The sequence below is a fragment of the Oncorhynchus masou genome, chromosome 30, assembly GCF_036934945.1.
Source record: "Oncorhynchus masou masou isolate Uvic2021 chromosome 30, UVic_Omas_1.1, whole genome shotgun sequence".
Classification (NCBI taxonomy): Eukaryota; Metazoa; Chordata; class Actinopteri; order Salmoniformes; family Salmonidae; genus Oncorhynchus; species Oncorhynchus masou.
The window spans coordinates 63,066,014-63,079,368 of NC_088241.1; the positions used below are offsets into that span (position 1 = coordinate 63,066,014).

General features: G+C 45.7%; 1 protein-coding gene across 5 annotated transcripts in view; it reads left to right on the top strand.

Annotated features, from left to right (window-relative positions):
• Positions 1-13,355, top strand: part of LOC135522930 (glucose-fructose oxidoreductase domain-containing protein 1-like) — a 39,384-nt gene that overhangs the window by 12,948 nt on the left and 13,081 nt on the right. Inside the window, exon 1 of one of the 5 annotated variants that reach the window (XM_064949643.1) lies at positions 9,240-9,308. The exons of the other annotated variants lie outside the window; for them this stretch is intronic. The gene's annotated coding sequence lies outside the window, so the exon portion shown is untranslated. Of the gene's footprint in view, positions 1-9,239; positions 9,309-13,355 lie in introns of those variants that run through there. 5 annotated transcript variants of the gene reach the window in all.

The window sequence follows — 13,355 nt, forward strand, 5'->3', positions numbered from 1 at the left end:
TATAGCATTCTGTTGACGCAGAGAGTCTGATACATTTCTCAGGGAATTGGCTCTTTGGCAAGCAAGTGTGCCTGTTGCAATTAGTTTCTTGTCTCCCAGTCTGCGCTTTTAAAGAAGGACTCGTGCGAGCGACTAGCATTTCTTGGCCGACGACCATCTGAAAGTGCGTTTTCAGGCTGTTGAGGATTAGAAGCTCATTTTGCTCATTCCATTTTTTTTTTTACCCGAATACATTTAGAGTTTCTGATTCACTCCGGCCCAAATAACATCCCATTTTGCTTCTGTGATGTCCGAGCGAGGCAATAGAGGCACTAGAGGAAAAAGAGCAGATTCCTTTGAGCGTCTGGCCTACTACATTCATACAATCAGAGATTCTGAAAGAGGTTCACACATGTCATTCTGGGAGAAAAATGAACAGCCAGAACACAAAGCCAAGTAGTGAAACCACAGTGTGTGAACGTTGTACAATAATTAAGACTACAGACAACATTTGTCTGCTATCGGTCTGTCAGTCTCTTCTAACTATGGCATGTCAATCAGTGGGTTTATCAGTGTCTGTTTTTATAGACTGCTCACGCCCACGATGAAGTTGGTTCAGGGGAACATAAGGTGAATTCACCAATTTGTAAGTCGCTCTGGATAAGAGCGTCTGCCAAATGACTTAAATGAAATGTAAATGTAAATGTGATCGGTGAGGTGAATTAGTTGGACCTGAGAGGGAGGTTAAAAACCTAGTCTTCTCCACATTTCATTTCCTTTAAACCTATTCACACTTTTCATATCAGTGCATGCAAAGGAGAGGAGACGAGGAGAAGAAGCCACTTTAGACTAATGAGACTCACCCTACAGCCTCTGCTCTCTGGCTCAGTGCTGGGTCTATGATGCAACTAAGCTTTACAGCACCGCGTAAGCCTTCCTGCGGCCCTCAGCCTGGCCCTGGCATCAGTGGCCGGGCTATCAGGTAACAGGTCAGCGTCCTCTGAAGCTGAACCGACAGGCACTTCCTGATCCCCGCTGACTGTAGGAGGCCGCTAAATATAGAAGAAGCCCAGGAGGAGCTACAGGGGTGCAGCGGTACTAATCATGTCCCGTTGAAAAGGGGCAAGTAGGCCTCCCTTAGCTTGAACACTGACACCCACACTTCTAATACACCTGGTACCTTCCCAACTCTGCCTGGATTGGATATCATCATGCCCCCTGCAGTTGCTTCGTGTGCGTGTAAGTTACACTAGCTGCAACTGGCTAACCTCTGTGACACTTTGTGTGTGGCGCTGTCCTTTTCATGCAGAAAGCTTTCCTCTGGTGGATCTCATACCTATCAGGCTTGGTTATAGACTAGTCTGAGGGTGGTCTTTCTAGGGAGCTTGGTTATGGACTAGTCTGAAGGTGGTCTTTCTAGGGAGCTTGGTTATAGACTCATCTGAAGGTGGTCTTTCTAGGGAGCTTGGTTATAGACGAGTCTGAAGGTGGTCTGTCTAGGGAGCAGCCGTCCATGTGATCTCTTACTCTGAGAGAATGATGATGACCAGAATGTAAATCTGGTGTGATTAAGCTTCAGGGCAGCCAGAACATGTTGGTCTAGATGATCTACTAGTCTTCCATCCCTCTGTTCTAAGGGCCCTGTTGAGACTCAGGCTGTTGTTGTGTTCACAGTTTTCTGGTTCGCCAGGCGTATAGGAGACAGAATGACCGTGTCATTCCTTTACTTCCTAGAATGGCACCGCTTGTTTATTTTTTGGGGGGGGGGTTTACAGGCGGCCCTTCATGTTCACTCCTCCAGGACAGCCATTTACATGCACAGCAGATTGGCCAGTGTTACCTAACAGTTCTAGTGTTGATTCAGGTGTTACATTAACACTGGCTGGTGTAAAAATAACCCAAGTGTTGGTGTTAATAACCAGTGTTTAACCAAAACCACACCCATTATTACCATATTTCCCAAAATGCTCTGTTGCAGGTCGATTTTTTTCCAAAATGGTTTTGTTTCAATATCTATATTTTTATACATGGATTAATTAATCTTATGCTACTCAAATATAACATACGTTTTTCTAAACTAATCCAATCTGTTTTTATTCCACCCATTACTGAAATTGTTGTTCCAGTTTAGGTAGTCTCCTATCTTAGACTTCCCAACGCGGCAGTCATTCTGAATTCCGATTATTGGTGAATGCCATATCTTGGATATCCCAACTAGCTGGATTCTATTAGGAATTGCACTTTGCAAGGCAGCATAATGTGACCTGTATCCTAAAAACCATGTGTTTCTGGCCACTGTATTAGGGCACACCTAAGCCCTCAAAATAAAGCCTTTTTTTTTTAAATGCTTGTAACATGTTGAATAATTCAATGCTTACTGATAATATATTCACTTAGGATCTCACTTGGTGTGAAGGTCATAGGACAAAAAAGAATGCAAAAACCATGTCTCTTATCACTAACAAATACAGTCATGGGTGGCAACTCCACAATTCACCAGAAAGGCAAGGCTTTCTGGGAAATATGTAACACTGGAGAATTTGCTGTGTGTTAATAGAACCTGGAGTGGGAGAAAAAGGGCCTACTCTTGCAGTCTTGTGAAGTTGTCTATGTTGGAAAAACTGAATCTCAGAGCAGGAGCTCTACCAGCCTACCTTCTCCCAGTACTGAAAAGTGAGCATTGCTCAAGTTAGGGGGAAGAGTTTACTCATGGAAACACGTCCATGTCTATGAAATTAGGGTCTGTTATTTTGCTGTTCTGTGGCCCCACTTGTTAAAGTGTGTTTTGACAGTGCCAGAATGGCTACATTTGGCCATGCATGAAACCTTATTTTGCTGCTGCTGTTCATGTTGAGATACGCTGCCTGCGCTAACCGTCTGTAATTGTGCCACTGATCCAAATATCCATCCATGGATTTTCTACAGGATTGCTTTGTTGTTGCCCAATAATGAATATGCTGACTGTTTGTGGGGACGTGATGTTCCTTTTAAGCAGAAGGGAAGTGTAGGCGTTTTCCCTAAACCACTCCTTCTAGGTGTGTTTTTAAATGGGGCTAGTCTTGTCTACACAAAGTACAGACTTGCAGCTACTGTACCAGTCAGTAAGAAACCAGGGATTACAGTATTTCTCTGCATACACTCATAGACACAGAACCTATTGTGACAAGCTATTGACACAGAACCTATTGTGACAAGCTATTGACACAGAACCTATTGTGAAAAGCTATTGACACAGAACCTATTGTGACAAGCTATTGACACCGAACCTATTGTGACAAGCTATTGACACCGAACCTATTGTGACAAGCTATTGACACCGAACCTATTGTGACAAGCTATTGACACAGAACCTATTGAAAAATGATTTATTGCTAGTAGCTACAAACCCAAGCTAATGCAGTGTTAGGTTTCCTACCTATCGTCATTGCCAAGGGGGGGGCGACTTCTCAAATATCCTTTATGTGAGTTTGTAAGGGAGCAGCCACACTCGTGTTTCATAATTGGACGATGGGGACGAGAGACGGGAGGCAGGCCTACATGAGGCAGTCCCGTGAGGGGACAGCAGATTTCACTACTACCCAAAGGTCCCCATCATTCATCTGCATTAGGAAAGGGTCTCTTAACATAAGGTTGGGGCTGACAGTAACAGTAACCCAGATGATCAGTTCAAAACATGCTATTAATAATGCAGCTATTGTGTTTTAATGCTAACGGGGGTTTGAAAGAAGAGACTTGTACTGTAAAAACGATAAGGACATTTGTATCACATGTAGCCGCAGGACATTTCTCACTTCCTGTGTGTGTGTGTGTGTGTGTGTGTGTGTGTGTGTGTGTGTGTGTGTGTGTGTGTGTGTGTGTGTGTGTGTGTGTGTGTGTGTGTGTGTGTGTGTGTGTGTTCACGCTCCAGTATTTGAGTATTCAAGTGCACCTTTGCAGGGTGTCTTGCTAGCAGCAATGAGCAACAGGGGAAAAAGGAAGTTCCCTGCTATGGAGATGCTAATGATGGCCACAGACACGATGGGCGGCGGTCGATGAGAGCCTATTGAGGGGCAGCATCTGAAGCCTTAGTTAAGAACAATGCCTCCGTGCCAAAACGTCCCTCCTGAGTGATGTGTAGTTGCATATCCTTTTATCTTGCTTCTAATCTCTCCAACACGTTTTTCTTCCCGGCAACAATTTAAACACGCATCTCCCTCCTGCTGAAGTCAGATGTGTTTTCAACCTCAAAGAAAAATGACTTCACAGGAACAAAGACTCCCAAGATAATTTTTGCATACTGATTTTCATTTCCTGACATCGTGGACATCTATCACTTCGTTTTAATTAAATATTAGCTTTCTTTATTTAGGCATGGACTGCACTGAAATGTAGCTCTTAGCTGCCAATGTTGTACACCATGACGATAAACTAAACCTTGAGTAAAAATTAACCTTTTTAATTTTTATTTTATTTTACTAGGCAAGTCAGTTAAGAACAAATTCTTATTTTCAATGACGGCCTTGGAACAGTGGGTTAACTGCCTGCTCAGGGGCAGAACGACAGATTTGTACCTTGTCAGCTCGGGGATTCGAACTTGCAACTGTGGCCTAGTGGTTAGAGTGTAGAGGCGGCAGGGTAGCCTAGTGGTTAGAGCGTTGGACTAGTAACCGAAAGGTTGCAAGTTCGAATCCCCGAGCTGACAAGGTACAAATCTGTCGTTCTGCCCCTCAACAGGCAGTTAACCCACTGTTCCTAGGCCATCATTGAAAATAAGAGTTTGTTCTTTAACTGACTTGCCTAGTTCAATAAAGGTAAAAAAAAAATAAAAAAATGAAGGGCTCAGTAATGAAGTAGTCCTACGCTCCGCTTCGTCCTCTAATATACTGTACACAGCAATTCACTGTGTCATTGAGGGTACGCTGAATGGTCTGCAGAGTTTTTGTCTGCATAGCTCTAGGTCAGAATGGATTGTACGCCATAGGCATTCTAGGAGAATGATGGCTGTGGCAGAATGTAAATTAAAATGTTTTTTTCTTACAGTATTCTGGGTTGGTCTGCATTGAAGTTGGATGGCAGAATTTGGACAGGAAGTAAATGAGTGATGCTTAAGAGGTAGGCCATTTCCTCGAATAGAGAACCGAGCAGAGAGATGGTCAGGTTTTGTTGGAGTGTGTGGTGGTTGTTATGGCCCCTCTGCTCTGTGACCTTTGGCACACCGGCACCGTAAAGGCCTCTGTGACCTTTGGAATACCAGCATGGTAAAGGCCCCTCTGCTCTGACCTTTGGCACACCGGCATGGTAAAGGTCTCTCTGTTAAACCCTGTGTGCTGAGAAATGGCTATAACACTCATACCATCTGTTTGCTCATGTAAATAATCATCTTCTTAACATGCTGTGCATATTTCATCGTGTTTATCTGAGGTCTTGAGGCAGAAATCGCACAAATTATTCATTGTGGCGATCCTGTCAGCCACGCTGTTCTTTCACACAGACACTCCACTTATCTGCTGAGCTCAGCCAAGGTATCTGCTGAGCTCAGCCAAGGTATCTGCTGAGCTCAGCCAAGGTATCTGCTGAGCTCAGCCAAGGTATCTGCTGAGCTCAGCCAAGGTATCTGCTGAGCTCAGCCAAGGTATCTGCTGAGCTCTGCCAAGGTATCTGCTGAGCTCTGCCAAGGTATCTGCTGAGTGGACCCAATATGCTCTGCCAAGGTATCTGCTGAGTGGACCCAATATGCTCTGCCAAGGTATCTGCTGAGTGGACCCAATATGCTCTGCCAAGGTATCTGCTGAGTGGACCCAATATGCTCTACCAAGGCAATTTAAGGCTAGATTATCCAGTTGTTGCTGTAGGTTTACCAGATGCCCAAAAGCAAAAAGAGCAATTTAAACCCATCGCTATGGTATCTCAATATATATTGCGTGTGTTGAAGAGGTTATCTGGGGTAATTGACCTCAAAATGAACCCTGATCTTGTATGTTTTTGTTACCTTTACACCTGTGCTGTCTTTGTGTGTTAACGGCACCCAAGATGGTGGCTATTCTCAGCACTGTCTATAAAGAGGCTGAAAATGGTTGACCCTCTTTCCTTTAGAGAGATATCAGTGTTCTCTCTCTCTCTTGCTTTCACCCTCCCTCTCTCACTCTCTCTCTCTCTCGACCCTGAGTGGGAGGATGACAGAGGTCATCACCATGCCAACAATGTGCACCCCCTTCTCTCTCGCGCCAACTGACTCCTCTTTCCCAGTTTACTCGGGCCAGCTCATTGTGTTTCTCTCGTCCACTGAACAAGAGGAAGTTCAATTGTAGCCCGTCTTCACAGAAAGGACTGTCAGTGAGGCGAACGATGCAAGGGAAGCTGTGTTTGCCCATAGCTGTTCTATATGCCTTTGCCCTGCAGTCAGTGAGTCAGATGTCTGTCTCCATTAGTCAGACCTGGCTGAACCCCATCCAACACCTTTTGGAAGAACTGGAACGCCGACTGCGAGCCAGAGGCCTAATCGCCCAACGTCAGTGCCCGACCACTAATGCTCTTGGCTGAATGGAAGCAAGTCCCCGCAGCAATGTTCCAAAATTGGGTGGAAAGCCTTCCCAGAAGAGTGGAGGATGCTGCTATAACAAAGGGGGGGGGGAACCAACTCCATATTAATGCCCATGATTTTGGAATGAGATGTTTGAGGAGCAGGTGTCCACATACTTTTGATAATGTAGTGTATCACTCTGAGAAAGAGAATGAATGTAAGGGGTAGTGTTGCTAGTCAACCATCATGTGGATCGGTCTTCTAGGATGATACAATTGGTCAGGAGCCGAAATGTTTTTCCCTCTACTCCTCCCCACTACATTTCTTTATCCACTCCAAACCAGCCTGTTGTCTCAGGAGAACAATGGGGGGGGGGGGGGGTCAAAAAGGTCACTTTTGTTTGTCTTTAATTAATTATTTTCGTCACACTCCCCCCCCAAACCAGCCTGTTGTCCAATTACAGCTAGGCCAGAAACACGTTACAGCTTCAACGTAGCCTGTAATTGTTTTGACATTTATACTGACAGATTAATTAAACGGAGTGCGCTTACGGACAATATGCACAGCTAATTTTAACAGCGTGTGTCTGATACGACATGCGTTCATTAACATGAAAATGAACCGAGTGACTGACTGAACACAAAATAATAATGCCTCATCATTCTTCTCCTTTGTGCGGTTCCATGTTTTATAGTACACGTGTAACGTTGTTACAAAGGTGATATATAGTATGAAGGGACGTGTGCTGATTTTAAGTAGGTAGTGGCGGTTAGCGCGCGTGGCTAATTGGTCCCTCAGGACTAGAGGCGAGTGGAAGGCTGATCGCCACAGGACATCAATATCTTTTGTTAGCCTCTGAAAGAGGAGGAAATCACAGGCCTGCAGATTGTTTTTGGTTGAAAGATATACCACTGTATGCTGATTTTTAAAAGCTAAGCCAGATGTTGTGGTAGCACTGCACCTACCGTCAACTCCGCTGTCCTTTTAATAATGGGTCGTTATCCACCTTCTATGATATTAATGCAACGTTATAGCTGCACTCTGAGCATGTGGGAAGGCTCTGTTTAATGACTCCGCGGGGCATTAGCGGGAGTAAAACCCAGCTCAGTGATGCTAACGCCTTCCATCATCATGGAGATATTCACCGCTTGCTCATGGAGCCCCGAGTGTCATTCACACCCAGATGCAAATGGTCTGTACTTTTCAAATCCCTCCGACTTGAATATTCTGTTCTAAAAGAAAGTGACCCGAACCCATTCAATTGCGAGGCTGTTTCATTTGACCCATTTCATACCGCAGTAAAGACTTGTCTGTGACGTATGAAATTAGTCTTGTAGTAATTAGTCTTGTAGTAATTAGTCTTGTAGTAATTAGTCTTGTAGTAATTAGTCTTCGGCATATTTTTGTTCATGTTTTTTTCAACTGGTTGATGCAGATTTTTGACATTTTAAACTAAACCACACTGTTTTTACTAAATGTATTTTAACCACCAAAATGTGGACAGGTCTCTTGTTTGGTTAATTGAGGTGGGAAAAAGTCAGTTCGTGTTATGACCACGAGTTTATGTATTTGGCTGGACGGCTGTCTCTGACATCTCTGACAGCTCTGACAGCTCTCAGTAACAGTGTGACATGTAAAATCATCTGACATTTAAAAAGGGTTATGTTATGGAAATTGAGGATCAGCAGGATATTCATGAAGTGGAGTGGTGTGGAGGCAAGCCTGGGAGAAAGTGGTTAGTTGTCGAAGGAAATGTTTCCCCACCGTCATTAGTTACATTTCTGTGTTGTTTTGTACTTAAGTGAGAGTAAAGCAAACATTGTTCTGTCCCTGGAGATGGGGCTGTCTGTCCCTGGAGATGGGGCTGTCTGTCCCTGGAGATGGGGCTGTCTGTCCCTGGAGATGGGGCTGTCTGTCCCTGGAGATGGGGGCTGTCTGTCCCTGGAGATGGGGCTGTCTGTCCCTGGAGATGGGGCTGTCTGTCCCTGGAGATGGGGCTGTCTGTCCCTGGAGATGGGGCTGTCTGTCCCTGGAGATGGGGGCTGTCTGTCCCTGGAGATGGGGCTGGGGGCTGTCTGTCCCTGGAGATGGGGCTGTCTGTCCCTGGAGATGGGGCTGTCTGTCCCTGGAGATGGGGCTGTCTGTCCCTGGAGATGGGGCTGTCTGTCCCTGGAGATGGGGCTGTCTGTCCCTGGAGATGGGGCTGTCTGTCCCTGGAGATGGGGCTGTCTGTCCCTGGAGATGGGGCTGTCTGTCCCTGGAGATGGGGCTGTCTGCCCCTGGAGATGGGGCTGTCTGTCCCTGGAGATGGGGCTGTCTGTCCCTGGAGATGGGGGCTGTCTGTCCCTGGAGATGGGGGCTGTCTGTCCCTGGAGATGGGGCTGTCTGTCCCTGGAGATGGGGCTGTCTGTCTGTCCCTGGAGACGGGGGCTGTCTGTCCCTGGAGACGGGGGCTGTCTGTCCCTGGAGACGGGGGCTGTCTGTCCCTGGAGACGGGGGCTGTCTGTCCCTGGAGACGGGGGCTGTCTGTCCCTGGAGACGGGGGCTGTCTGTCCCTGGAGATGGGGCTGTCTGTCCCTGGAGATGGGGGCTGTCTGTCCCTGGAGATGGGGGCTGTCTGTCCCTGGAGATGGGGAAGTAATGACCAGGAAGAGGGGGCTGTCTGTCCCTGGAGATGGGGGCTGTCTGTCCCTGGAGATGGGGCTGTCTGTCCCTGGAGATGGGGGCTGTCTGTCCCTGGAGATGGGGCTGTCCGTCACTGCTTGGCGGGACCATTTAGCTGCTGACTGGACACTGAGGACTCCAGCCCCGTGGAACAACGAGCAAATTTGTAAGCAGAAAGCTCTTTTTAGTTTGATTCTCGTTCGATTTAGAAAGCAGAGGCTGTAGCGAGAATAACTTGTGTTCCTTAGCTCAGTGATTCCTCCCTCTTGTAGTTACTTTAGGACTAATTCAGTTTGGGCAAGCAGCCTTAAAGATAAGATTGTTACGAGGTGTCTGGTTTTTGTCTGTCACTATCCTTCTCTCCTTCGTCAGCTGCTGCGTTGTGGATGTGTCCTTTCTAATTTGTAAAAGCCAAAGAACGGTAGTGGTATGATGTCCAGTGTATTACACACTTCCAGTGTGATACAGTGACGGGTCTGTGTGCCTCTTATCATTCAACCTTTTGTGATGAACATGATGGTTAGAGAGGTTCTCAGCTCAACTGTACGTCAGCATTTGCACAGTAAAAGAGTTTTCTGTTCTACTGAGCTACAATATAGAGCGTTGGCACAACTTTGACTCAATCCAAGGTTTGAACTGCTTCAGAAGTGTCTTCTCTCGGAGTTGGAAAGCCTCAATCTATTACTCATTCATGCAATCAAAACTGGATGCATATTTTTATTGTTATCAACCGGTCCACTCCAAACAGCCCATTTTTATCTCCCACCCATCAGTGTAAATCAATTTAGTGTTTTGAGCTTCTGAAAAAGCCTTGGATAAATAAACACTGATTGGACAGAACGTTGTAGCCTCCTTGAGTTCATTGGCTGCTGGGCTAATTACTTTTCCGCCGAGTCGCAGCAGATGACTTTGGAAGCCCAAACACTCCTTATTTTCCTGTTTACTACATGCGCACACAGACTCACACACTGAGTCATAGCACCCGTGAGTGCATGGTGACAGCTGGTTATTTAGTTCCTGTACAACGGCAGTACAATTCCATTACCTGTTCCACTCTATGAAACTTGGGCTGTCCTGTCCTGGCCTGGGCTGTCCTGGCTGGCCTGGGCTGTCCTGGCCTGGGCTGTCCTGTCCTGTCCTGGCCTGGGCTGTCCTGGCTGGCCTGGGCTGTAAATCTGTTGACACCGTGGAGCCTCAGAGTAGCATGCTGATAGCGTCCCGGATGGCAGATCACAACGACTGGTTCCCATTTTTTTTTCCAGACGCTTCTATTTTTTTGTCATCCTAAAGTGGAGGGCCATTGTGTTTAGCTGCCTTTCTAAAGTCTTCGAAAGCCAAGTTAATAAACAGGTCACTGACCATTTCGAATCCCAACGTACCTTCTCCGCTATGCAATCTGGTTTCTGAGCTGGTCACGGATGCACTTCAGCCACGCTCAAGGTACAAAACGACATCATAACCGTCATCGATAAGAGACAGTAACGTGTAGCCGTCTTCATCGACCTGGCCAAGGTTTTCGACTCTGTCAATAACCGTATTCTTATTGGCAGACTCAACAGCCTTGGTTTCTCAAATGACTGAAAATACAACAGCTGTAGACCGTAGTGTGAAATGCTTAGTTACAACAGGTGTAGACCGTACTGTGAAATGCTTAGTTACAACAGGTGTAGACCGTACTGTGAAATGCTTAGTTACAACAGGTGTAGACCGTACTGTGAAATGCTTAGTTACAACAGGTGTAGACCGTACTGTGAAATGCTTAGTTACAACAGGTGTAGACCGTACTGTGAAATGCTTAGTTACAACAGCTGTAGACCGTAGTGTGAAATGCTTAGTTACAACAGCTGTAGACCGTAGTGTGAAATGCTTAGTTACAACAGGTGTAGACCGTACTGTGAAATGCTTAGTTACAACAGGTGTAGACCGTACAGTGAAATGCTTAGTTACAACAGGTGTAGACCGTACTGTGAAATGCTTAGTTACAACAGGTGTAGACCGTACTGTGAAATGCTTAGTTACAACAGGTGTAGACCGTACTGTGAAATGCTTAGTTACAACAGGTGTAGACCGTACAGTGAAATGCTTAGTTACAACAGGTGTAGACCGTACAGTGAAATGCTTAGTTACAACAGGTGTAGACCGTACAGTGAAATGCTTAGTTACAACAGGTGTAGACCGTACAGTGAAATGCTTAGTTACAACAGGTGTAGACCGTACTGTGAAATGTATAGTTACAACAGGTGTAGACCGTACTGTGAAATGCTTAGTTACAACAGGTGTAGACCGTACTGTGAAATGCTTAGTTACAACAGGTGTAGACCGTACTGTGAAATGCTTAGTTACAACAGGTGTAGACCGTACAGTGAAATGCTTAGTTATAAGCCCTTAACCAACCAATTCAGTTCAAGAAATGGAGTTAAGAAAATATTTACTAAATAAACTAAAATAGTCAATAAAAAGTAACACAATAAAATAATAATAACGAGGCTTCATACAGGGGTTACCGGTACACAGTCAATGTGGAGGCTATATACAGGGGGTACCGGTACACAGTCAATGTGGAGGCTATATACAGGGGATACCGGTACAGAGTCAATGTGGAGGCTATATACAGGGGGTACCGGTACAGAGTCAATGTGGAGGCTATATACAGGGGGTACCGGTACAGAGTCAATGTGGAGGCTATATACAGGGGGTACCGGTACAGAGTCAATGTGGAAGCTATATACAGGGGATACCGGTACAGAGTCAATGTGGAGGCTATATACAGGGGATACCGGTACAGAGTCAATGTGGAGACTATATACAGGGGGTACCGGTACAGAGTCAATGTGGAGACTATATACAGGGGGTACCGGTACAGAGTCAATGTGGAGGCTATATACAGGGGGTACCGGTACACAGTCAATGTGGAGACTATATACAGGGGGTACCGGTACAGAGTCAATGTGGAGACTATATACAGGGGGTACCGGTACAGAAACAATGTGGAGACTATATACAGGGGGTACCGGTACAGAGTCAATGTGGAGGCTATATACAGGGGGTACCGGTACACAGTCAATGTGGAGACTATATACAGGGGGTACCGGTTTTACAGAGTCAATGTGGAGACTATATACAGGGGGTAAGTCGGTACACAGTCAATGTGGAGGCTATATACAGGGGGTACCGGTACACAGTCAGTGTGGAGGCTATATACAGGGGGTTCTCTATACCAAGTCAATGTGGAGGCTATATACAGGGGACCCACCACACAGTCAATGTGGAGGCTATATACAGGGGGTACCGGTACACAGTCAGTGGAGGCTATATACAGGGGGTACCGGTACACAGTCAATGTGCAGGGGTACAAGTTAGTCTAGGTAATTTGTACATGTAGGTAGGGGTGAAGTGACTATGCATAGATAAAAAAAAAAAACATGAGTATAAAAACAAGTGTGGGGGGAGGGGTGGGTCAATGTAAATAGTCCAGGTGGCCATTTGATTAATTGTTCAGCAGTCTTATACCGCCCAAATTGCGGGCTTCCCAAATAGGCAGTACACAGCTATTTTTGTTTTATAAGAAGCTAATGATCGTTAATTCCTCCGAAGGCTAAGTCGTGCTTTCTAGCGTAGTATTTTTAATGGTTTTATTGATTTCTGTAGAGACAGGATTGATTATAACATGTTTGGCACATTTATTTCTCTATTGGACCCACCACTATGTCATCTCTCCTGTTCTATTGGACCCACCACTATCCCATTTCTCTCCTGTTCTATTGGACCCACCACTATCCCATCTCTCTCCTGTTCTATTGGACCCACCACTATCCCATCTCTCTCCTGTTCTATTGGACCCACCACTATCCCATTTCTCTCCTGTTCTATTGGACCCACCACTATCCCATTTCTCTCCTGTTCTATTGGACCCACCACTATCCCATTTCTCTCCTGTTCTATTGCTTTTCAAATCAACTTTCTTTCATTGTCCAGAATCCAAAGGCACAATCCTAGTCATATTATCAACCCATCCAATTTGTTGTGTCTTTAGATTCCCCCTCTAAATTTAATCTCTGGCCATGTTCTGTTATAATCTCCACCCGGCACAGCCAGAAGAGGACTGGCCTCCCCACATAGCCTGGTTCCTCTCTAGGTTTCTTCCTAGGTTTTGGCCTTTCTAGGAAGTTTTTCCTAGCTACCGTGCTTCTACACCTGCATTGCTTGCTGTTTG